At 37.0% G+C, this 23,664-nt stretch overlaps 10 non-coding genes across 10 annotated transcripts; 8 read left to right on the forward strand and 2 right to left on the reverse strand.

Annotated features, from left to right (window-relative positions):
- The first annotated feature begins 1,506 nt into the window (after positions 1-1,506).
- LOC140583944 (U6 spliceosomal RNA) lies at positions 1,507-1,613 on the forward strand. Its single transcript, XR_011986014.1, has one exon. It is a non-coding gene; the product is annotated as a U6 spliceosomal RNA (small nuclear RNA).
- A 1,725-nt stretch (positions 1,614-3,338) lies between these two features.
- Positions 3,339-3,445, forward strand: LOC140583945 (U6 spliceosomal RNA). The gene has a single exon (XR_011986015.1). It is a non-coding gene; the product is annotated as a U6 spliceosomal RNA (small nuclear RNA).
- Positions 3,446-5,170: 1,725 nt separating this feature from the next.
- Positions 5,171-5,277, forward strand: LOC140583947 (U6 spliceosomal RNA). Its single transcript, XR_011986017.1, has one exon. It is a non-coding gene; the product is annotated as a U6 spliceosomal RNA (small nuclear RNA).
- A 1,518-nt stretch (positions 5,278-6,795) lies between these two features.
- Positions 6,796-6,902, forward strand: LOC140583948 (U6 spliceosomal RNA). Its single transcript, XR_011986018.1, has one exon. It is a non-coding gene; the product is annotated as a U6 spliceosomal RNA (small nuclear RNA).
- Positions 6,903-8,627: 1,725 nt separating this feature from the next.
- LOC140583949 (U6 spliceosomal RNA) lies at positions 8,628-8,734 on the forward strand. The gene has a single exon (XR_011986019.1). It is a non-coding gene; the product is annotated as a U6 spliceosomal RNA (small nuclear RNA).
- A 1,948-nt stretch (positions 8,735-10,682) lies between these two features.
- Positions 10,683-10,789, forward strand: LOC140583950 (U6 spliceosomal RNA). The gene has a single exon (XR_011986020.1). It is a non-coding gene; the product is annotated as a U6 spliceosomal RNA (small nuclear RNA).
- Positions 10,790-12,307: 1,518 nt separating this feature from the next.
- LOC140583951 (U6 spliceosomal RNA) lies at positions 12,308-12,414 on the forward strand. The gene has a single exon (XR_011986021.1). It is a non-coding gene; the product is annotated as a U6 spliceosomal RNA (small nuclear RNA).
- Positions 12,415-13,517: 1,103 nt separating this feature from the next.
- LOC140583952 (U6 spliceosomal RNA) lies at positions 13,518-13,624 on the reverse strand. The gene has a single exon (XR_011986022.1). It is a non-coding gene; the product is annotated as a U6 spliceosomal RNA (small nuclear RNA).
- A 1,725-nt stretch (positions 13,625-15,349) lies between these two features.
- On the reverse strand, positions 15,350-15,456 carry LOC140583953 (U6 spliceosomal RNA). Its single transcript, XR_011986023.1, has one exon. It is a non-coding gene; the product is annotated as a U6 spliceosomal RNA (small nuclear RNA).
- Positions 15,457-17,387: 1,931 nt separating this feature from the next.
- LOC140583954 (U6 spliceosomal RNA) lies at positions 17,388-17,494 on the forward strand. The gene has a single exon (XR_011986024.1). It is a non-coding gene; the product is annotated as a U6 spliceosomal RNA (small nuclear RNA).
- The last annotated feature ends 6,170 nt before the right edge of the window (positions 17,495-23,664 follow it).

A 23,664-nucleotide genomic window follows, 5' to 3' on the forward strand; every position in this document is an offset into this window, starting at 1 on the left:
GAGAGAAGTGTCAGATGACTATGCTGACTGGAATGTGATTGACTTTTGTCTGAAAATAACCCAGCTGCAATTCTTGGGGAACGTTTTTGATGCCATTAAAAAGCAAGTTTGATGTCAATAATGAGTGCAATAACAAAAATTGTGATTTGGTAGAAGTGTGTCTCAGAAAGCAATACAAACCAATTGACTGAAGGTTTCAGGAAGAGATGGAAGCCAGATTTTACCACACTTTTAAATTTTGGTCTTTTAATCAAAAGCATCTTATACAGAAAAGAGGACCTGGGACCTGTAGAATTCAGACTGCAATGAAAATACTTGCACTTTCACCTTGATTCATTGTTGAAACATGCTAAAACACATAATTTAGTCTATAAGAGAATATGCTTGAAATTTAATCTAATCTGCATTTTAAAATAGGCATGCCCACTAGCACTTTGACCTTGTTTGATCATTAAGTTGATTAATACGTTTTGAGGCAGATTATTTTTGAGAACTACATGTTAAGGTCAGCGTAAAATTTAGTCTTTTAATCAAAAGGCTTTGGTTCAGAAAAGATGACCGCGGACCTTTAAAATTTACTTTCCAGGACATAATGCTTAAATTTTAACCTAATCTGCATTTTTCAAATGAGCACGCCCACTTCCCCCACTTCCACTTTGACCTTGTTTCATGGTTCAGTAGACTAAAATAATCTGAGGCAGATGTTATTTGACATCTACAAGCTACAGGAAGTGTGTATTTTAGTCCATCAATCAAAATCCATTGGTTCAGAAAAGATGACCTATAAAATTTACTCTTCAGGAAAAAATGCTTGAAATTGAACCTAATCTGCATTTTTCAAATGGCCACGCCCACTTCCACTTTGACCTTGTTTCATGGTTCAGTAGACTAAAATTATCTGAGGCAGATGATTTTGGACACCTACAAAGCTACAGGAAGTGTGTATTTTAGTCCTTCAATCAAAAGCCTTTGGTTCAGTAAAGAGTATGTGGGACACGTATAATTCAGTCTCCAAGAGAATATGCTTGAAATTTAATCTATACTATTTTTTAAAATGGCTACGCCCACTTCCACTTTGACATTTTATCGTTAAGTAGACTAAAGTAATCTGAGGCAGATCATTTTTGACACCTACAAGCTACAGGAAGTGTGAAATTTAGTCTTTTAATCAACAGCCTTTAGTTTCGAAAAGAGTACCTGCGATAATTATAACTTAGTCTCCAAGAAAATGCTTGAAATTTAATCTAATCTGCATTTTTAAATAGGCACGCCCACTTGCACTTTCACCTCGTTTGATCGTTAAGTTGACAAAAATATTATGAGGCAGATTTTTGACATCTACATGCAAAGGGAAGTGTGAAAGAAACATTTCCCAATACTTTAGCTTCTTTATACTCATGTTCTGGCAAAATATAGGGCCAGGGCATAGCCATTGCTGTGCCACCGACATGAGGAATGCTCATACCACTTCCTCACCTATATAATCTTTCATCAGGCACCAACTATGTGCTTGCTATGGCAGCACATATACTAAAATTGGAACGATACAGAGAAGATTAGCATGGCCCCTGCGCAAGGATGACACGCAAATTCGTGAAGCGTTCCATATTTTGCTTGGCTTTCCTGGTCCTCAACTTAATCAAACTGCATGCTGTGAAAAAGACATGTTCCTAAATGAAACTATTGTAATATTTCTCTTGCAATGGACCTTAACAGGAAACCTGCTCATAATAGATGATTGTAATAATCAGAGAAATATAAACCAGCGAGAAAATCTTTCATTGGCAAAGATTTAGCCCAGTCCAAAGCATATCATGCTTATGCGTGAAAATGAGAGAAGTGTCAGATGACTATGCTGACTGGAATGTGATTGACTTTTGTCTGAAAATAACCCAGCTGCAATTCTTGGGGAACGTTTTTGATGCCATTAAAAAGCAAGTTTGATGTCAATAATGAGTGCAATAACAAAAATTGTGATTTGGTAGAAGTGTGTCTCAGAAAGCAATACAAACCAATTGACTGAAGGTTTCAGGAAGAGATGGAAGCCAGATTTTACCACACTTTTAAATTTTGGTCTTTTAATCAAAAGCATCTTATACAGAAAAGAGGACCTGGGACCTGTAGAATTCGGACTGCAATGAAAATACTTGCACTTTCACCTTGATTCATTGTTGAAACATGCTAAAACACATAATTTAGTCTATAAGAGAATATGCTTGAAATTTAATCTAATCTGCATTTTAAAATAGGCATGCCCACTAGCACTTTGACCTTGTTTGATCATTAAGTTGATTAATACGTTTTGAGGCAGATTATTTTTGAGAACTACATGTTAAGGTCAGCGTAAAATTTAGTCTTTTAATCAAAAGGCTTTGGTTCAGAAAAGATGACCGCGGACCTTTAAAATTTACTTTCCAGGACATAATGCTTAAATTTTAACCTAATCTGCATTTTTCAAATGAGCACGCCCACTTCCCCCACTTCCACTTTGACCTTGTTTCATGGTTCAGTAGACTAAAATAATCTGAGGCAGATGTTATTTGACATCTACAAGCTACAGGAAGTGTGTATTTTAGTCCTTCAATCAAAATCCATTGGTTCAGAAAAGATGACCTATAAAATTTACTCTTCAGGAAAAAATGCTTGAAATTGAACCTAATCTGCATTTTTCAAATGGCCACGCCCACTTCCACTTTGACCTTGTTTCATCATTCAGTAGACTAAAATTATCTGAGGCAGATGATTTTGGACACCTACAAAGCTACAGGAAGTGTGTATTTTAGTCCTTCAATCAAAAGCCTTTGGTTCAGTAAAGAGTATGTGGGACACGTATAATTCAGTCTCCAAGAGAATATGCTTGAAATTTAATCTATAATATTTTTTAAAATGGCTACGCCCACTTCCACTTTGACATTTTATCGTTAAGTAGACTAAAGTAATCTGAGGCAGATCATTTTTGACACCTACAAGCTACAGGAAGTGTGAAATTTAGTCTTTTAATCAACAGCCTTTAGTTTCGAAAAGAGTACCTGCGATAATTATAACTTAGTCTCCAAGAAAATGCTTGAAATTTAATCTAATCTGCATTTTTAAATAGGCACGCCCACTTGCACTTTCACCTCGTTTGATCGTTAAGTTGACAAAAATATTATGAGGCAGATTTTTGACATCTACATGCAAAGGGAAGTGTGAAAGAAACATTTCCCAATACTTTAGCTTCTTTATACTCATGTTCTGGCAAAATATAGGGCCAGGGCATAGCCATTGCTGTGCCACCGACATGAGGAATGCTCATACCACTTCCTCACCTATATAATCTTTCATCAGGCACCAACTATGTGCTTGCTATGGCAGCACATATACTAAAATTGGAACGATACAGAGAAGATTAGCATGGCCCCTGCGCAAGGATGACACGCAAATTCGTGAAGCGTTCCATATTTTGCTTGGCTTTCCTGGTCCTCAACTTAATCAAACTGCATGCTGTGAAAAAGACATGTTCCTAAATGAAACTATTGTAATATTTCTCTTGCAATGGACCTTAACAGGAAACCTGCTCATAATAGATGATTGTAATAATCAGAGAAATATAAACCAGCGAGAAAATCTTTCATTGGCAAAGATTTAGCCCAGTCCAAAGCATATCATGCTTATGCGTGAAAATGAGAGAAGTGTCAGATGACTATGCTGACTGGAATGTGATTGACTTTTGTCTGAAAATAACCCAGCTGCAATTCTTGGGGAACGTTTTTGATGCCATTAAAAAGCAAGTTTGATGTCAATAATGAGTGCAATAACAAAAATTGTGATTTGGTAGAAGTGTGTCTCAGAAAGCAATACAAACCAATTGACTGAAGGTTTCAGGAAGAGATGGAAGCCAGATTTTACCACACTTTTAAATTTTGGTCTTTTAATCAAAAGCATCTTATACAGAAAAGAGGACCTGGGACCTGTAGAATTCGGACTGCAATGAAAATACTTGCACTTTCACCTTGATTCATTGTTGAAACATGCTAAAACACATAATTTAGTCTATAAGAGAATATGCTTAAAATTTAATCTAATCTGCATTTTAAAATAGGCATGCCCACTAGCACTTTGACCTTGTTTGATCATTAAGTTGATTAATACGTTTTGAGGCAGATTATTTTTGAGAACTACATGTTAAGGTCAGCGTAAAATTTAGTCTTTTAATCAAAAGGCTTTGGTTCAGAAAAGATGACCGCGGACCTTTAAAATTTACTTTCCAGGACATAATGCTTAAATTTTAACCTAATCTGCATTTTTCAAATGAGCACGCCCACTTCCCCCACTTCCACTTTGACCTTGTTTCATGGTTCAGTAGAATAAAATAATCTGAGGCAGATGTTATTTGACATCTACAAGCTACAGGAAGTGTGTATTTTAGTCCTTCAATCAAAATCCATTGGTTCAGAAAAGATGACCTATAAAATTTACTCTTCAGGAAAAAATGCTTGAAATTGAACCTAATCTGCATTTTTCAAATGGCCACGCCCACTTCCACTTTGACCTTGTTTCATCGTTCAGTAGACTAAAATTATCTGAGGCAGATGATTTTGGACACCTACAAAGCTACAGGAAGTGTGTATTTTAGTCCTTCAATCAAAAGCCTTTGGTTCAGTAAGGAGTATGTGGGACACGTATAATTCAGTCTCCAAGAGAATATGCTTGAAATTTAATCTATACTATTTTTTAAAATGGCTACGCCCACTTCCACTTTGACATTTTATCGTTAAGTAGACTAAAGTAATCTGAGGCAGATCATTTTTGACACCTACAAGCTACAGGAAGTGTGAAATTTAGTCTTTTAATCAACAGCCTTTAGTTTCGAAAAGAGTACCTGCGATAATTATAACTTAGTCTCCAAGAAAATGCTTGAAATTTAATCTAATCTGCATTTTTAAATAGGCACGCCCACTTGCACTTTCACCTCGTTTGATCGTTAAGTTGACAAAAATATTATGAGGCAGATTTTTGACATCTACATGCAAAGGGAAGTGTGAAAGAAACATTTCCCAATACTTTAGCTTCTTTATACTCATGTTCTGGCAAAATATAGGGCCAGGGCATAGCCATTGCTGTGCCACCGACATGAGGAATGCTCATACCACTTCCTCACCTATATAATCTTTCATCAGGCACCAACTATGTGCTTGCTATGGCAGCACATATACTAAAATTGGAACGATACAGAGAAGATTAGCATGGCCCCTGCGCAAGGATGACACGCAAATTCGTGAAGCGTTCCATATTTTGCTTGGCTTTCCTGGTCCTCAACTTAATCAAACTGCATGCTGTGAAAAAGACATGTTCCTAAATGAAACTATTGTAATATTTCTCTTGCAATGGACCTTAACAGGAAACCTGCTCATAATAGATGATTGTAATAATCAGAGAAATATAAACCAGCGAGAAAATCTTTCATTGGCAAAGATTTAGCCCAGTCCAAAGCATATCATGCTTATGCGTGAAAATGAGAGAAGTGTCAGATGACTATGCTGACTGGAATGTGATTGACTTTTGTCTGAAAATAACCCAGCTGCAATTCTTGGGGAACGTTTTTGATGCCATTAAAAAGCAAGTTTGATGTCAATAATGAGTGCAATAACAAAAATTGTGATTTGGTAGAAGTGTGTCTCAGAAAGCAATACAAACCAATTGACTGAAGGTTTCAGGAAGAGATGGAAGCCAGATTTTACCACACTTTTAAATTTTGGTCTTTTAATCAAAAGCATCTTATACAGAAAAGAGGACCTGGGACCTGTAGAATTCGGACTGCAATGAAAATACTTGCACTTTCACCTTGATTCATTGTTGAAACATGCTAAAACACATAATTTAGTCTATAAGAGAATATGCTTGAAATTTAATCTAATCTGCATTTTAAAATAGGCATGCCCACTAGCACTTTGACCTTGTTTGATCATTAAGTTGATTAATACGTTTTGAGGCAGATTATTTTTGAGAACTACATGTTAAGGTCAGCGTAAAATTTAGTCTTTTAATCAAAAGGCTTTGGTTCAGAAAAGATGACCGCGGACCTTTAAAATTTACTTTCCAGGACATAATGCTTAAATTTTAACCTAATCTGCATTTTTCAAATGAGCACGCCCACTTCCCCCACTTCCACTTTGACCTTGTTTCATGGTTCAGTAGACTAAAATAATCTGAGGCAGATGTTATTTGACATCTACAAGCTACCGGAAGTGTGTATTTTAGTCCTTCAATCAAAAGCCTTTGGTTCAGTAAAGAGTATGTGGGACACGTATAATTCAGTCTCCAAGAGAATATGCTTGAAATTTAATCTATACTATTTTTTAAAATGGCTACGCCCACTTCCACTTTGACATTTTATCGTTAAGTAGACTAAAGTAATCTGAGGCAGATCATTTTTGACACCTACAAGCTACAGGAAGTGTGAAATTTAGTCTTTTAATCAACAGCCTTTAGTTTCGAAAAGAGTACCTGCGATAATTATAACTTAGTCTCCAAGAAAATGCTTGAAATTTAATCTAATCTGCATTTTTAAATAGGCACGCCCACTTGCACTTTCACCTCGTTTGATCGTTAAGTTGACAAAAATATTATGAGGCAGATTTTTGACATCTACATGCAAAGGGAAGTGTGAAAGAAACATTTCCCAATACTTTAGCTTCTTTATACTCATGTTCTGGCAAAATATAGGGCCAGGGCATAGCCATTGCTGTGCCACCGACATGAGGAATGCTCATACCACTTCCTCACCTATATAATCTTTCATCAGGCACCAACTATGTGCTTGCTATGGCAGCACATATACTAAAATTGGAACGATACAGAGAAGATTAGCATGGCCCCTGCGCAAGGATGACACGCAAATTCGTGAAGCGTTCCATATTTTGCTTGGCTTTCCTGGTCCTCAACTTAATCAAACTGCATGCTGTGAAAAAGACATGTTCCTAAATGAAACTATTGTAATATTTCTCTTGCAATGGACCTTAACAGGAAACCTGCTCATAATAGATGATTGTAATAATCAGAGAAATATAAACCAGCGAGAAAATCTTTCATTGGCAAAGATTTAGCCCAGTCCAAAGCATATCATGCTTATGCGTGAAAATGAGAGAAGTGTCAGATGACTATGCTGACTGGAATGTGATTGACTTTTGTCTGAAAATAACCCAGCTGCAATTCTTGGGGAACGTTTTTGATGCCATTAAAAAGCAAGTTTGATGTCAATAATGAGTGCAATAACAAAAATTGTGATTTGGTAGAAGTGTGTCTCAGAAAGCAATACAAACCAATTGACTGAAGGTTTCAGGAAGAGATGGAAGCCAGATTTTACCACACTTTTAAATTTTGGTCTTTTAATCAAAAGCATCTTATACAGAAAAGAGGACCTGGGACCTGTAGAATTCGGACTGCAATGAAAATACTTGCACTTTCACCTTGATTCATTGTTGAAACATGCTAAAACACATAATTTAGTCTATAAGAGAATATGCTTGAAATTTAATCTAATCTGCATTTTAAAATAGGCATGCCCACTAGCACTTTGACCTTGTTTGATCATTAAGTTGATTAATACGTTTTGAGGCAGATTATTTTTGAGAACTACATGTTAAGGTCAGCGTAAAATTTAGTCTTTTAATCAAAAGGCTTTGGTTCAGAAAAGATGACCGCGGACCTTTAAAATTTACTTTCCAGGACATAATGCTTAAATTTTAACCTAATCTGCATTTTTCAAATGAGCACGCCCACTTCCCCCACTTCCACTTTGACCTTGTTTCATGGTTCAGTAGACTAAAATAATCTGAGGCAGATGTTATTTGACATCTACAAGCTACAGGAAGTGTGTATTTTAGTCCTTCAATCAAAATCCATTGGTTCAGAAAAGATGACCTATAAAATTTACTCTTCAGGAAAAAATGCTTGAAATTGAACCTAATCTGCATTTTTCAAATGGCCACGCCCACTTCCACTTTGACCTTGTTTCATCGTTCAGTAGACTAAAATTATCTGAGGCAGATGATTTTGGACACCTACAAAGCTACAGGAAGTGTGTATTTTAGTCCTTCAATCAAAAGCCTTTGGTTCAGTAAAGAGTATGTGGGACACGTATAATTCAGTCTCCAAGAGAATATGCTTGAAATTTAATCTATACTATTTTTTAAAATGGCTACGCCCACTTCCACTTTGACATTTTATCGTTAAGTAGACTAAAGTAATCTGAGGCAGATCATTTTTGACACCTACAAGCTACAGGAAGTGTGAAATTTAGTCTTTTAATCAACAGCCTTTAGTTTCGAAAAGAGTACCTGCGATAATTATAACTTAGTCTCCAAGAAAATGCTTGAAATTTAATCTAATCTGCATTTTTAAATAGGCACGCCCACTTGCACTTTCACCTCGTTTGATCGTTAAGTTGACAAAAATATTATGAGGCAGATTTTTGACATCTACATGCAAAGGGAAGTGTGAAAGAAACATTTCCCAATACTTTAGCTTCTTTATACTCATGTTCTGGCAAAATATAGGGCCAGGGCATAGCCATTGCTGTGCCACCGACATGAGGAATGCTCATACCACTTCCTCACCTATATAATCTTTCATCAGGCACCAACTATGTGCTTGCTATGGCAGCACATATACTAAAATTGGAACGATACAGAGAAGATTAGCATGGCCCCTGCGCAAGGATGACACGCAAATTCGTGAAGCGTTCCATATTTTGCTTGGCTTTCCTGGTCCTCAACTTAATCAAACTGCATGCTGTGAAAAAGACATGTTCCTAAATGAAACTATTGTAATATTTCTCTTGCAATGGACCTTAACAGGAAACCTGCTCATAATAGATGATTGTAATAATCAGAGAAATATAAACCAGCGAGAAAATCTTTCATTGGCAAAGATTTAGCCCAGTCCAAAGCATATCATGCTTATGCGTGAAAATGAGAGAAGTGTCAGATGACTATGCTGACTGGAATGTGATTGACTTTTGTCTGAAAATAACCCAGCTGCAATTCTTGGGGAACGTTTTTGATGCCATTAAAAAGCAAGTTTGATGTCAATAATGAGTGCAATAACAAAAATTGTGATTTGGTAGAAGTGTGTCTCAGAAAGCAATACAAACCAATTGACTGAAGGTTTCAGGAAGAGATGGAAGCCAGATTTTACCACACTTTTAAATTTTGGTCTTTTAATCAAAAGCATCTTATACAGAAAAGAGGACCTGGGACCTGTAGAATTCGGACTGCAATGAAAATACTTGCACTTTCACCTTGATTCATTGTTGAAACATGCTAAAACACATAATTTAGTCTATAAGAGAATATGCTTGAAATTTAATCTAATCTGCATTTTAAAATAGGCATGCCCACTAGCACTTTGACCTTGTTTGATCATTAAGTTGATTAATACGTTTTGAGGCAGATTATTTTTGAGAACTACATGTTAAGGTCAGCGTAAAATTTAGTCTTTTAATCAAAAGGCTTTGGTTCAGAAAAGATGACCGCGGACCTTTAAAATTTACTTTCCAGGACATAATGCTTAAATTTTAACCTAATCTGCATTTTTCAAATGAGCACGCCCACTTCCCCCACTTCCACTTTGACCTTGTTTCATGGTTCAGTAGACTAAAATAATCTGAGGCAGATGTTATTTGACATCTACAAGCTACAGGAAGTGTGTATTTTAGTCCTTCAATCAAAATCCATTGGTTCAGAAAAGATGACCTATAAAATTTACTCTTCAGGAAAAAATGCTTGAAATTGAACCTAATCTGCATTTTTCAAATGGCCACGCCCACTTCCACTTTGACCTTGTTTCATCGTTCAGTAGACTAAAATTATCTGAGGCAGATGATTTTTGACACCTACAAGCTACAGCAAGTGTGAAATTTAGTCCTTGAATGAAAAGCCATTGGTTCAGAAAAGAGAACTGCGGACTTACTCGTCGGGAGAGAATTTACTCGTCGGGAGAAAATGCTTGAAATTTAATCAGTTCTGCATTTTTCAAATAGGCATGCCCACTTCCACGTTGACCTTGTTTCATCGTTCAGTAGACTAAAATAATCTGAGGCAGATGATTTTGGACACCTACATAGCTACAGGAAGTGTGTATTTTAGTCCTTCAATCAAAAGCCTTTGGTTCAGTAAAGAGTATGTGGGACACGTATAATTCAGTCTCCAAGAGAATATGCTTGAAATTTAATCTATACTATTTTTTAAAATGGCTACGCCCACTTCCACTTTGACATTTTATCGTTAAGTAGACTAAAGTAATCTGAGGCAGATCATTTTTGACACCTACAAGCTACAGGAAGTGTGAAATTTAGTCTTTTAATCAACAGCCTTTAGTTTCGAAAAGAGTACCTGCGATAATTATAACTTAGTCTCCAAGAAAATGCTTGAAATTTAATCTAATCTGCATTTTTAAATAGGCACGCCCACTTGCACTTTCACCTCGTTTGATCGTTAAGTTGACAAAAATATTATGAGGCAGATTTTTGACATCTACATGCAAAGGGAAGTGTGAAAGAAACATTTCCCAATACTTTAGCTTCTTTATACTCATGTTCTGGCAAAATATAGGGCCAGGGCATAGCCATTGCTGTGCCACCGACATGAGGAATGCTCATACCACTTCCTCACCTATATAATCTTTCATCAGGCACCAACTATGTGCTTGCTATGGCAGCACATATACTAAAATTGGAACGATACAGAGAAGATTAGCATGGCCCCTGCGCAAGGATGACACGCAAATTCGTGAAGCGTTCCATATTTTGCTTGGCTTTCCTGGTCCTCAACTTAATCAAACTGCATGCTGTGAAAAAGACATGTTCCTAAATGAAACTATTGTAATATTTCTCTTGCAATGGACCTTAACAGGAAACCTGCTCATAATAGATGATTGTAATAATCAGAGAAATATAAACCAGCGAGAAAATCTTTCATTGGCAAAGATTTAGCCCAGTCCAAAGCATATCATGCTTATGCGTGAAAATGAGAGAAGTGTCAGATGACTATGCTGACTGGAATGTGATTGACTTTTGTCTGAAAATAACCCAGCTGCAATTCTTGGGGAACGTTTTTGATGCCATTAAAAAGCAAGTTTGATGTCAATAATGAGTGCAATAACAAAAATTGTGATTTGGTAGAAGTGTGTCTCAGAAAGCAATACAAACCAATTGACTGAAGGTTTCAGGAAGAGATGGAAGCCAGATTTTACCACACTTTTAAATTTTGGTCTTTTAATCAAAAGCATCTTATACAGAAAAGAGGACCTGGGACCTGTAGAATTCGGACTGCAATGAAAATACTTGCACTTTCACCTTGATTCATTGTTGAAACATGCTAAAACACATAATTTAGTCTATAAGAGAATATGCTTGAAATTTAATCTAATCTGCATTTTAAAATAGGCATGCCCACTAGCACTTTGACCTTGTTTGATCATTAAGTTGATTAATACGTTTTGAGGCAGATTATTTTTGAGAACTACATGTTAAGGTCAGCGTAAAATTTAGTCTTTTAATCAAAAGGCTTTGGTTCAGAAAAGATGACCGCGGACCTTTAAAATTTACTTTCCAGGACATAATGCTTAAATTTTAACCTAATCTGCATTTTTCAAATGAGCACGCCCACTTCCCCCACTTCCACTTTGACCTTGTTTCATGGTTCAGTAGACTAAAATAATCTGAGGCAGATGTTATTTGACATCTACAAGCTACCGGAAGTGTGTATTTTAGTCCTTCAATCAAAAGCCTTTGGTTCAGTAAAGAGTATGTGGGACACGTATAATTCAGTCTCCAAGAGAATATGCTTGAAATTTAATCTATACTATTTTTTAAAATGGCTACGCCCACTTCCACTTTGACATTTTATCGTTAAGTAGACTAAAGTAATCTGAGGCAGATCATTTTTGACACCTACAAGCTACAGGAAGTGTGAAATTTAGTCTTTTAATCAACAGCCTTTAGTTTCGAAAAGAGTACCTGCGATAATTATAACTTAGTCTCCAAGAAAATGCTTGAAATTTAATCTAATCTGCATTTTTAAATAGGCACGCCCACTTGCACTTTCACCTCGTTTGATCGTTAAGTTGACAAAAATATTATGAGGCAGATTTTTGACATCTACATGCAAAGGGAAGTGTGAAAGAAACATTTCCCAATACTTTAGCTTCTTTATACTCATGTTCTGGCAAAATATAGGGCCAGGGCATAGCCATTGCTGTGCCACCGACATGAGGAATGCTCATACCACTTCCTCACCTATATAATCTTTCATCAGGCACCAACTATGTGCTTGCTATGGCAGCACATATACTAAAATTGGAACGATACAGAGAAGATTAGCATGGCCCCTGCGCAAGGATGACACGCAAATTCGTGAAGCGTTCCATATTTTGCTTGGCTTTCCTGGTCCTCAACTTAATCAAACTGCATGCTGTGAAAAAGACATGTTCCTAAATGAAACTATTGTAATATTTCTCTTGCAATGGACCTTAACAGGAAACCTGCTCATGCTCAATACTTTAGCTTCTTTATACTCATGTTCTGGCAAAATATAGGGCCAGGGCATAGCCATTGCTGTGCCACCGACATGAGGAATGCTCATACCACTTGGAGACTTCCAAAGTGGAAGTGGGGGAAGTGGGCGTGCTCATTTGAAAAATGCAGATTAGGTTAAAATTTAAGCATTATGTCCTGGAAAGTAAATTTTAAAGGTCCGCGGTCATCTTTTCTGAACCAAAGCCTTTTGATTAAAAGACTAAATTTTACGCTGACCTTAACATGTAGTTCTCAAAAATAATCTGCCTCAAAACGTATTAATCAACTTAATGATCAAACAAGGTCAAAGTGCTAGTGGGCATGCCTATTTTAAAATGCAGATTAGATTAAATTTCAAGCATATTCTCTTATAGACTAAATTATGTGTTTTAGCATGTTTCAACAATGAATCAAGGTGAAAGTGCAAGTATTTTCATTGCAGTCCGAATTCTACAGGTCCCAGGTCCTCTTTTCTGTATAAGATGCTTTTGATTAAAAGACCAAAATTTAAAAGTGTGGTAAAATCTGGCTTCCATCTCTTCCTGAAACCTTCAGTCAATTGGTTTGTATTGCTTTCTGAGACACACTTCTACCAAATCACAATTTTTGTTATTGCACTCATTATTGACATCAAACTTGCTTTTTAATGGCATCAAAAACGTTCCCCAAGAATTGCAGCTGGGTTATTTTCAGACAAAAGTCAATCACATTCCAGTCAGCATAGTCATCTGACACTTCTCTCATTTTCACGCATAAGCATGATATGCTTTGGACTGGGCTAAATCTTTGCCAATGAAAGATTTTCTCGCTGGTTTATATTTCTCTGATTATTACAATCATCTATTATGAGCAGGTTTCCTGTTAAGGTCCATTGCAAGAGAAATATTACAATAGTTTCATTTAGGAACATGTCTTTTTCACAGCATGCAGTTTGATTAAGTTGAGGACCAGGAAAGCCAAGCAAAATATGGAACGCTTCACGAATTTGCGTGTCATCCTTGCGCAGGGGCCATGCTAATCTTCTCTGTATCGTTCCAATTTTAGTATATGTGCTGCCATAGCAAGCACATAGTTGGTGCCTGATGAAAGATTATATAGGTGAGGAAGTGGTATGAGCATTCCTCATGTCGGTGGCACAGCAATGGCTATGCCCTGGCCCTATATTTTGCCAGAACATGAGTATAAAGAAGCTAAAGTATTGGGAAATGTTTCTTTCACACTTCCCTTTGCATGTAGATGTCAAAAATCTGCCTCATAATATTTTTGTCAACTTAACGATCAAACGAGGTGAAAGTGCAAGTGGGCGTGCCTATTTAAAAATGCAGATTAGATTAAATTTCAAGCATTTTCTTGGAGACTAAGTTATAATTATCGCAGGTACTCTTTTCGAAACTAAAGGCTGTTGATTAAAAGACTAAATTTCACACTTCCTGTAGCTTGTAGGTGTCAAAAATGATCTGCCTCAGATTACTTTAGTCTACTTAACGATAAAATGTCAAAGTGGAAGTGGGCGTAGCCATTTTAAAAAATAGTATAGATTAAATTTCAAGCATATTCTCTTGGAGACTGAATTATACGTGTCCCACATACTCTTTACTGAACCAAAGGCTTTTGATTGAAGGACTAAAATACACACTTCCTGTAGCTTTGTAGGTGTCCAAAATCATCTGCCTCAGATAATTTTAGTCTACTGAACGATGAAACAAGGTCAAAGTGGAAGTGGGCGTGGCCATTTGAAAAATGCAGATTAGGTTCAATTTCAAGCATTTTTTCCTGAAGAGTAAATTTTATAGGTCATCTTTTCTGAACCAATGGATTTTGATTGAAGGACTAAAATACACACTTCCTGTAGCTTGTAGATGTCAAATAACATCTGCCTCAGATTATTTTAGTCTACTGAACCATGAAACAAGGTCAAAGTGGAAGTGGGGGAAGTGGGCGTGCTCATTTGAAAAATGCAGATTAGGTTAAAATTTAAGCATTATGTCCTGGAAAGTAAATTTTAAAGGTCCGCGGTCATCTTTTCTGAACCAAAGCCTTTTGATTAAAAGACTAAATTTTACGCTGACCTTAACATGTAGTTCTCAAAAATAATCTGCCTCAAAACGTATTAATCAACTTAATGATCAAACAAGGTCAAAGTGCTAGTGGGCATGCCTATTTTAAAATGCAGATTAGATTAAATTTCAAGCATATTCTCTTATAGACTAAATTATGTGTTTTAGCATGTTTCAACAATGAATCAAGGTGAAAGTGCAAGTATTTTCATTGCAGTCCGAATTCTACAGGTCCCAGGTCCTCTTTTCTGTATAAGATGCTTTTGATTAAAAGACCAAAATTTAAAAGTGTGGTAAAATCTGGCTTCCATCTCTTCCTGAAACCTTCAGTCAATTGGTTTGTATTGCTTTCTGAGACACACTTCTACCAAATCACAATTTTTGTTATTGCACTCATTATTGACATCAAACTTGCTTTTTAATGGCATCAAAAACGTTCCCCAAGAATTGCAGCTGGGTTATTTTCAGACAAAAGTCAATCACATTCCAGTCAGCATAGTCATCTGACACTTCTCTCATTTTCACGCATAAGCATGATATGCTTTGGACTGGGCTAAATCTTTGCCAATGAAAGATTTTCTCACTGGTTTATATTTCTCTGATTATTACAATCATCTATTATGAGCAGGTTTCCTGTTAAGGTCCATTGCAAGAGAAATATTACAATAGTTTCATTTAGGAACATGTCTTTTTCACAGCATGCAGTTTGATTAAGTTGAGGACCAGGAAAGCCAAGCAAAATATGGAACGCTTCACGAATTTGCGTGTCATCCTTGCGCAGGGGCCATGCTAATCTTCTCTGTATCGTTCCAATTTTAGTATATGTGCTGCCATAGCAAGCACATAGTTGGTGCCTGATGAAAGATTATATAGGTGAGGAAGTGGTATGAGCATTCCTCATGTCGGTGGCACAGCAATGGCTATGCCCTGGCCCTATATTTTGCCAGAACATGAGTATAAAGAAGCTAAAGTATTGGGAAATGTTTCTTTCACACTTCCCTTTGCATGTAGATGTCAAAAATCTGCCTCATAATATTTTTGTCAACTTAACAATCAAACGAGGTGAAAGTGCAAGTGGGCGTGCCTATTTAAAAATGCAGATTAGATTAAATTTCAAGCATTTTCTTGGAGACTAAGTTATAATTATCGCAGGTACTCTTTTCGAAACTAAAGGCTGTTGATTAAAAGACTAAATTTCACACTTCCTGTAGCTTGTAGGTGTCAAAAATGACCTGCCTCAGATTACTTTAGTCTACTTAACGATAAAATGTCAAAGTGGAAGTGGGCGTAGCCATTTTAAAAAATAGTATAGATTAAATTTCAAGCATATTTTCTTGGAGACTGAATTATACGTGTCCCACATACTCTTTACTGAACCAAAGGCTTTTGATTGAAGGACTAAAATACACACTTCCTGTAGCTTTGTAGGTGTCCAAAATCATCTGCCTCAGATAATTTTAGTCTACTGAACGATGAAACAAGGTCAAAGTGGAAGTGGGCGTGGCCATTTGAAAAATGCAGATTAGGTTCAGTACAGAAAAGAGGACCTGGGACCTGTAGAATTCGGACTGCAATGAAAATACTTGCACTTTCACCTTGATTCATTGTTGAAACATGCTAAAACACATAATTTAGTCTATAAGAGAATATGCTTGAAATTTAATCTAATCTGCATTTTAAAATAGGCATGCCCACTAGCACTTTGACCTTGTTTGATCATTAAGTTGATTAATACGTTTTGAGGCAGATTATTTTTGAGAACTACATGTTAAGGTCAGCGTAAAATTTAGTCTTTTAATCAAAAGGCTTTGGTTCAGAAAAGATGACCGCGGACCTTTAAAATTTACTTTCCAGGACATAATGCTTAAATTTTAACCTAATCTGCATTTTTCAAATGAGCACGCCCACTTCCCCCACTTCCACTTTGACCTTGTTTCATGGTTCAGTAGACTAAAATAATCTGAGGCAGATGTTATTTGACATCTACAAGCTACAGGAAGTGTGTATTTTAGTCCTTCAATCAAAATCCATTGGTTCAGAAAAGATGACCTATAAAATTTACTCTTCAGGAAAAAATGCTTGAAATTGAACCTAATCTGCATTTTCCAAATGGCCACGCCCACTTCCACTTTGACCTTGTTTCATCGTTCAGTAGACTAAAATTATCTGAGGCAGATGATTTTGGACACCTACAAAGCTACAGGAAGTGTGTATTTTAGTCCTTCAATCAAAAGCCTTTGGTTCAGTAAAGAGTATGTGGGACACGTATAATTCAGTCTCCAAGAGAATATGCTTGAAATTTAATCTATACTATTTTTTAAAATGGCTACGCCCACTTCCACTTTGACATTTTATCGTTAAGTAGACTAAAGTAATCTGAGGCAGATCATTTTTGACACCTACAAGCTACAGGAAGTGTGAAATTTAGTCTTTTAATCAACAGCCTTTAGTTTCGAAAAGAGTACCTGCGATAATTATAACTTAGTCTCCAAGAAAATGCTTGAAATTTAATCTAATCTGCATTTTTAAATAGGCACGCCCACTTGCACTTTCACCTCGTTTGATCGTTAAGTTGACAAAAATATTATGAGGCAGATTTTTGACATCTACATGCAAAGGGAAGTGTGAAAGAAACATTTCCCAATACTTTAGCTTCTTTATACTCATGTTCTGGCAAAATATAGGGCCAGGGCATAGCCATTGCTGTGCCACCGACATGAGGAATGCTCATACCACTTCCTCACCTATATAATCTTTCATCAGGCACCAACTATGTGCTTGCTATGGCAGCACATATACTAAAATTGGAACGATACAGAGAAGATTAGCATGGCCCCTGCGCAAGGATGACACGCAAATTCGTGAAGCGTTCCATATTTTGCTTGGCTTTCCTGGTCCTCAACTTAATCAAACTGCATGCTGTGAAAAAGACATGTTCCTAAATTAAACTATTGTAATATTTCTCTTGCAATGGACCTTAACAGGAAACCTGCTCATAATAGATGATTGTAATAATCAGAGAAATATAAACCAGCGAGAAAATCTTTCATTGGCAAAGATTTAGCCCAGTCCAAAGCATATCATGCTTATGCGTGAAAATGAGAGAAGTGTCAGATGACTATGCTGACTGGAATGTGATTGACTTTTGTCTGAAAATAACCCAGCTGCAATTCTTGGGGAACGTTTTTGATGCCATTAAAAAGCAAGTTTGATGTCAATAATGAGTGCAATAACAAAAATTGTGATTTGGTAGAAGTGTGTCTCAGAAAGCAATACAAACCAATTGACTGAAGGTTTCAGGAAGAGATGGAAGCCAGATTTTACCACACTTTTAAATTTTGGTCTTTTAATCAAAAGCATCTTATACAGAAAAGAGGACCTGGGACCTGTAGAATTCGGACTGCAATGAAAATACTTGCACTTTCACCTTGATTCATTGTTGAAACATGCTAAAACACATAATTTAGTCTATAAGAGAATATGCTTAAAATTTAATCTAATCTGCATTTTAAAATAGGCATGCCCACTAGCACTTTGACCTTGTTTGATCATTAAGTTGATTAATACGTTTTGAGGCAGATTATTTTTGAGAACTACATGTTAAGGTCAGCGTAAAATTTAGTCTTTTAATCAAAAGGCTTTGGTTCAGAAAAGATGACCTATAAAATTTTCTCTTCAGGAAAAAATTCTTGAAATTGAACCTAATCTGCATTTTTCAAATGGCCACACCCACTTCCACTTTGACCTTGTTTCATCATTCAGTAGACTAAAATAATCTGAAGCGGATGGTTTTTGGCACCTACAAAGCTACAAGAAGTGTGAAATTTAGTCCTTTAATCAAATGCCTTTGGACCAGTATAGTATGTGCGACATGTAGAATTTAGTCTCCAAGAGAATGTGCTTGAAATTTAATCTAAACTATATTTTGAAATGGCCACGCCCACTTCCACTTTGACCTTGTTTCATCGTTCAGTAGACTAGAATTATCTGAAGCAGATGATTTTTGACACCTACAAGCTACAGGAAGTGTGAAATTTAGTCCTTAAATCAAAAGTCATTGGTTCAGAAAAGATGACCGCGGACCTATAAAATTTACTCTTCAGGAGAAAATGCTTGAAATTTTATCTAATCTGCATTTTTCAAATAGGCACACCTACTTCCACTTTGAACTTGTTTGATCGTTCAGTAGACTAAAATAATCTGAGGCAGATGATTTTTGACACCTACAAGCTACAGGAAGTGTGAAATTTAGTCCTTGAATCAAAAGGCTTTGGTTCAGAAAAGATGACCGCGGAACTTTAAAATTTACTTTCTAGGACAAAATGCTTAAATTTTTATCTAATCTGCATTTTTCGAATGGGCATGCCGACTTCCACTTTGACCTTGTTTCATTGTTCAGTAGACCAAAATAATCTGAGGCAGTTGTTATTTGACACCTACAAGCAACAGGAAGTGTGAATTTTAGTCTTTCAATCAAAAGCCTTTGTTTCAGAAAAGATGACCTATAAAATTTACTCTTCAGGAGAAAATGCTTGAAATTCAACATAATCTGCATTTTTCAAGTGGGCACGCCCACTTCCACTTTGACCTTGTTTCATCATTCAGTAGACTAAATTAATCTGAGGCAGATGTTATTTGACACCTACAAGCAACAGGAAGTGTGAATTTTAGTCCTTTAATCAAAAGCCATTGGTTCAGAAAAGATGACCTATAAAATCTACTCTTCACGGTTATGGTTATGGGTGAGGGTTACGGTTACGGTCAAGGTTAGTGGTTATGGTCACGGTTATGGTTACGGTTACGGGTTAGTGATATGAGATTGTGACCACAGCGTCCCAGGGCCATAGCAGTGCACTGTCCAATCCTAGTCCATCCATATATCAGCAACTGGGGCTTTGTTTAATTAAATTTAAATCGTTTTTGTGTAATTTTCCAGGGGCGACGGAGCAGAAGGATCCAGGAGAGCTGAAGACACCAGGTAAGTGATCCGGAGGAGCAGAAGGAGGAGCGACAGCACAAACAGGTAAGTACTACTTTTTAAATGTCCTCACTGAGGTTTATACACTAAATATTATATATTTAACTGCTATACTATAGCTTGGACTATGAGACCTACGCCGGCTCAGGAGGTAATTGTCCTATTTTCCCTGTCTCAGGTTATGTCCTTACTAAGGTTTCATGTGCCTCACTGAGGCTTGTTGTCCGTACTATGGTTATAGCGCCGCCCTGTGTACGGTGCCGGCTCAGCTCCCGGTGTCCCCCGGAGGCACATCCCAGTGCCGGTGACCCCCCAAGGTCAATCCACTGCCATCCTCATCTAATATAAATAAATAAACTATTTTAACACCTCAACTGGGATTGAGGCAAATGATGGTACACAGTGGGTAATGCATATATATAATAATTATGTTACTAATTTGCATAATTTTAAATCTCATCTATGGTTAGATTTCCCTTTCTTAAGGTTAATATAAAGTCAGGGTGATATACACTCCAGGCCCAGGCCTCACTAGGCCTTAAGGTTAAGGTTTAGGCCTCACTGGGCTTAGGATTAGGGCCTCACTGGGCTTTAGGTTTAGGCCTCACTGGGCTTTAGGGTTAGGGCCAGGTTGTCAGTTAAGGCTATACTAAAGTATTAGTGGTAACCGTGATCTTTAGATCAGGCTCCAACAGCTGTTTCGGACTGCCACATCCTCATCAGGGAACCGGCGAAAAAATTGTAGGCCCACTGGGCCTTGATGTAATGGACCTGAATGGTACGGGCTGGTTAGGGATATGAGACTGTGACCACAGCGTCCCAGGGCCACAGGAGTGCACTGTCCAATCTGAGTCCATCCATATATCCACAACTGTGGCTTTGTTTAATTAAATTTAAATTATTTTTGTGTAATTTTCCAGGTTAATGGTTACGGCATCGCGAGAGGCTGGTGCAATGGTTGTGGCTGCACCCCCCCTGGCCCGCCCCGCGGCCGTTGCAGGGGGCGTGGCCTGGCGCATAGGCGCCATGCGTGCGAAGGAAGGCCGTATCTTGCTCCGTTTGCGAGATATTGTGAAAAAACGTTGTAACTTTTTTTACATGTAGGCGGGCTTTGATTTGGTTGGTGCAGGTGGCCTCTACTGGTGGAGAGGGATCTGAGGAACTTTGTTGCTAATGTCTACGATGTTCCCAGGCGGAGACACGCCCACTTCCGGTTTGGATGTTAACAATGCTAACATGCTAACTTTTGCGATAAGAGCAGATTGCGCGCCTAGGACGCGCAGAACGTGTAGATCGAAAGTTCGGGCCCGATCCGGGCATGCTACGACATGCTAAATGCTAACATGATAACACGCTAACTCTCGAGACGACGGCGTATTGCGCACCTGCAGAAGGTGTATATCGAGATCTGAGCATGCCAAGACATTTGTGCATTTGTGTTTACATGAAGAAATCATGACAAACTAACACGAAATGAAGTTTTCATTATAACTTGATATTCTGACTTCATTTCATGAAACCTGCGCTTCCCCTATAAGAGTTCGACCTACCATTATAAGAAAATGTGTTTACATGAAGAAATCATGACAAACTAACACGAAATGAAGATTTCATTATAACTTGAAATTCTGACTTCATTTCATGAAACCTGCGCTTCCCCTATAAGAGTTCGACCTACCATTATAGGAAAATGTGTTTACATGAAGATATCATGACAAACTAACAAAAAATGAAGATTTCATTATAACTTGACATTCTGAGTTCACTTCATGAAACCTGCGCTTCCCCTATAAGAGTTCGACGTAACATTATAGGAAAACGTGTTTTCGTGAAGAAATCATGACAAACTAACACAAAATGAAGATTTCATTATAACTTGACATTCTGAGTTCATTTCATGAAACCTGCGCTTCCCCTATAAGAGTTCGACGTAACATTATAGGAAAACGTGTTTTCGTGAAGAAATCATGACAAACTAACACAAAATGAAGATTTCATTATAACTTGACATTCTGAGTTCATTTCATGAAACCTGCGCTTCCCCTATAAGAGTTCGACGTAACATTATAGGAAAACGTGTTTTCGTGAAGAAATCATGACAAACTAACACAAAATGAAGATTTCATTATAACTTGACATTCTGAGTTCATTTCATGAAACCTGCGCTTCCCCTATTATAGTTCGACCTACCATTATAGGAAAACGTGTTTTCGTGAAGAAATCATGACAAACTAACACAAAATGAAGATTTCATTATAACTTGACATTCTGAGTTCATTTCATGAAACCTGCGCTTCCCCTATAAGAGTTCGACGTAACGTTATAGGAAAACGTGTTTTCGTGAAGAAATCATGACAAACTAACACAAAATGAAGATTTCATTATAACTTGACATTATGAGTTCATTTCATGAAACCTGAACTTCCCCTATAAGAATTCGACGTAACATTATAGGAAAACGTGTTTTCGTGAAGAAATCATGACAAACTAACACAAAATGAAGATTTCATTATAACTTGACATTCTGAGTTCATTTCATGAAACCTGCGCTTCCCCTATAAGAGTTCGACCTACCATTATAGGAAAACGTGTTTTCGTGAAGAAATCATGACAAACTAACACAAAATGAAGATTTCATTATAACTTGACATTCTGAGTTGTTTTCATGAAACCTGCGCTTCCCCTACAAGAGTTCGACCTACCATTATAGGAAAACATGTTTTCGTGAAGAAATCATGACAAACTAACACAAAATGAAGATTTCATTATAACTTGACATTCTGAGTTGTTTTCATGAAACCTGCGCTTCCCCTACAAGAGTTCAACCTACCATTATAGGAAAACGTGTTTTCGTGAAGAAATCATGACAAACTAACACAAAATGAAGATTTCATTATAACTTGACATTCTGAGTTGTTTTCATGAAACCTGCGCTTCCCCTATAAGAGTTCGACCTACCATTATAGGAAAACGTGTTTTCGTGAAGAAATCATGACAAACTAACACAAAATGAAGATTTCATTATAACTTGACATTCTGAGTTGTTTTCATGAAACCTGCGCTTCCCCTATAAGAGTTCAACCAACCATTATAGGAAAACGTGTTTTCGTGAAGAAATCATGACAAACTAACACAAAATGAAGATTTCATTATAACTTGACATTCTGAGTTGTTTTCATGAAACCTGCGCTTCCCCTACAAGAGTTCGACCTACCATTATAGGAAAACGTGTTTTCGTGAAGAAATCATGACAAACTAACACAAAATGAAGATTTCATTATAACTTGACATTCTGAGTTGTTTTCATGAATCCTGCGCTTCCCCTACAAGAGTTCAACCTACCATTATAGGAAAACGTGTTTTCGTGAAGAAATCATGACAAACTAACACAAAATGAAGATTTCATTATAACTTGACATTCTGAGTTGTTTTCATGAAACCTGCGCTTCCCCTACAAGAGTTCGACCTACCATTATAGGAAAACGTGTTTTCGTGAAGAAATCATGACAAACTAACACAAAATGAAGATTTCATTATAACTTGACATTCTGAGTTGGTTTCATGAATCCTGCGCTTCCCCTACAAGAGTTCAACCTACCATTATAGGAAAACGTGTTTTCGTGAAGAAATCATGACAAACTAACACAAAATGAAGATTTCATTATAACTTGACATTCTGAGTTGTTTTCATGAAACCTGCGCTTCCCCTACAAGAGTTCGACCTACCATTATAGGAAAACGTGTTTTCGTGAAGAAATCATGACAAACTAACACAAAATGAAGATTTCATTATAACTTGACATTCTGAGTTGTTTTCATGAAACCTGCGCTTCCCCTACAAGAGTTCAACCTACCATTATAGGAAAACGTGTTTTCGTGAAGAAATCATGACAAACTAACACAAAATGAAGATTTCATTATAACTTGACATTCTGAGTTGTTTTCATGAATCCTGCGCTTCCCCTACAAGAGTTCGACCTACCATTATAGGAAAACGTGTTTTCGTGAAGAAATCATGACAAACTAACACAAAATGAAGATTTCATTATAACTTGACATTCTGAGTTGTTTTC

The sequence above is a fragment of the Paramormyrops kingsleyae genome, unplaced genomic scaffold, assembly GCF_048594095.1.
Source record: "Paramormyrops kingsleyae isolate MSU_618 unplaced genomic scaffold, PKINGS_0.4 ups26, whole genome shotgun sequence".
Taxonomy (NCBI): domain Eukaryota; kingdom Metazoa; phylum Chordata; class Actinopteri; order Osteoglossiformes; family Mormyridae; genus Paramormyrops; species Paramormyrops kingsleyae.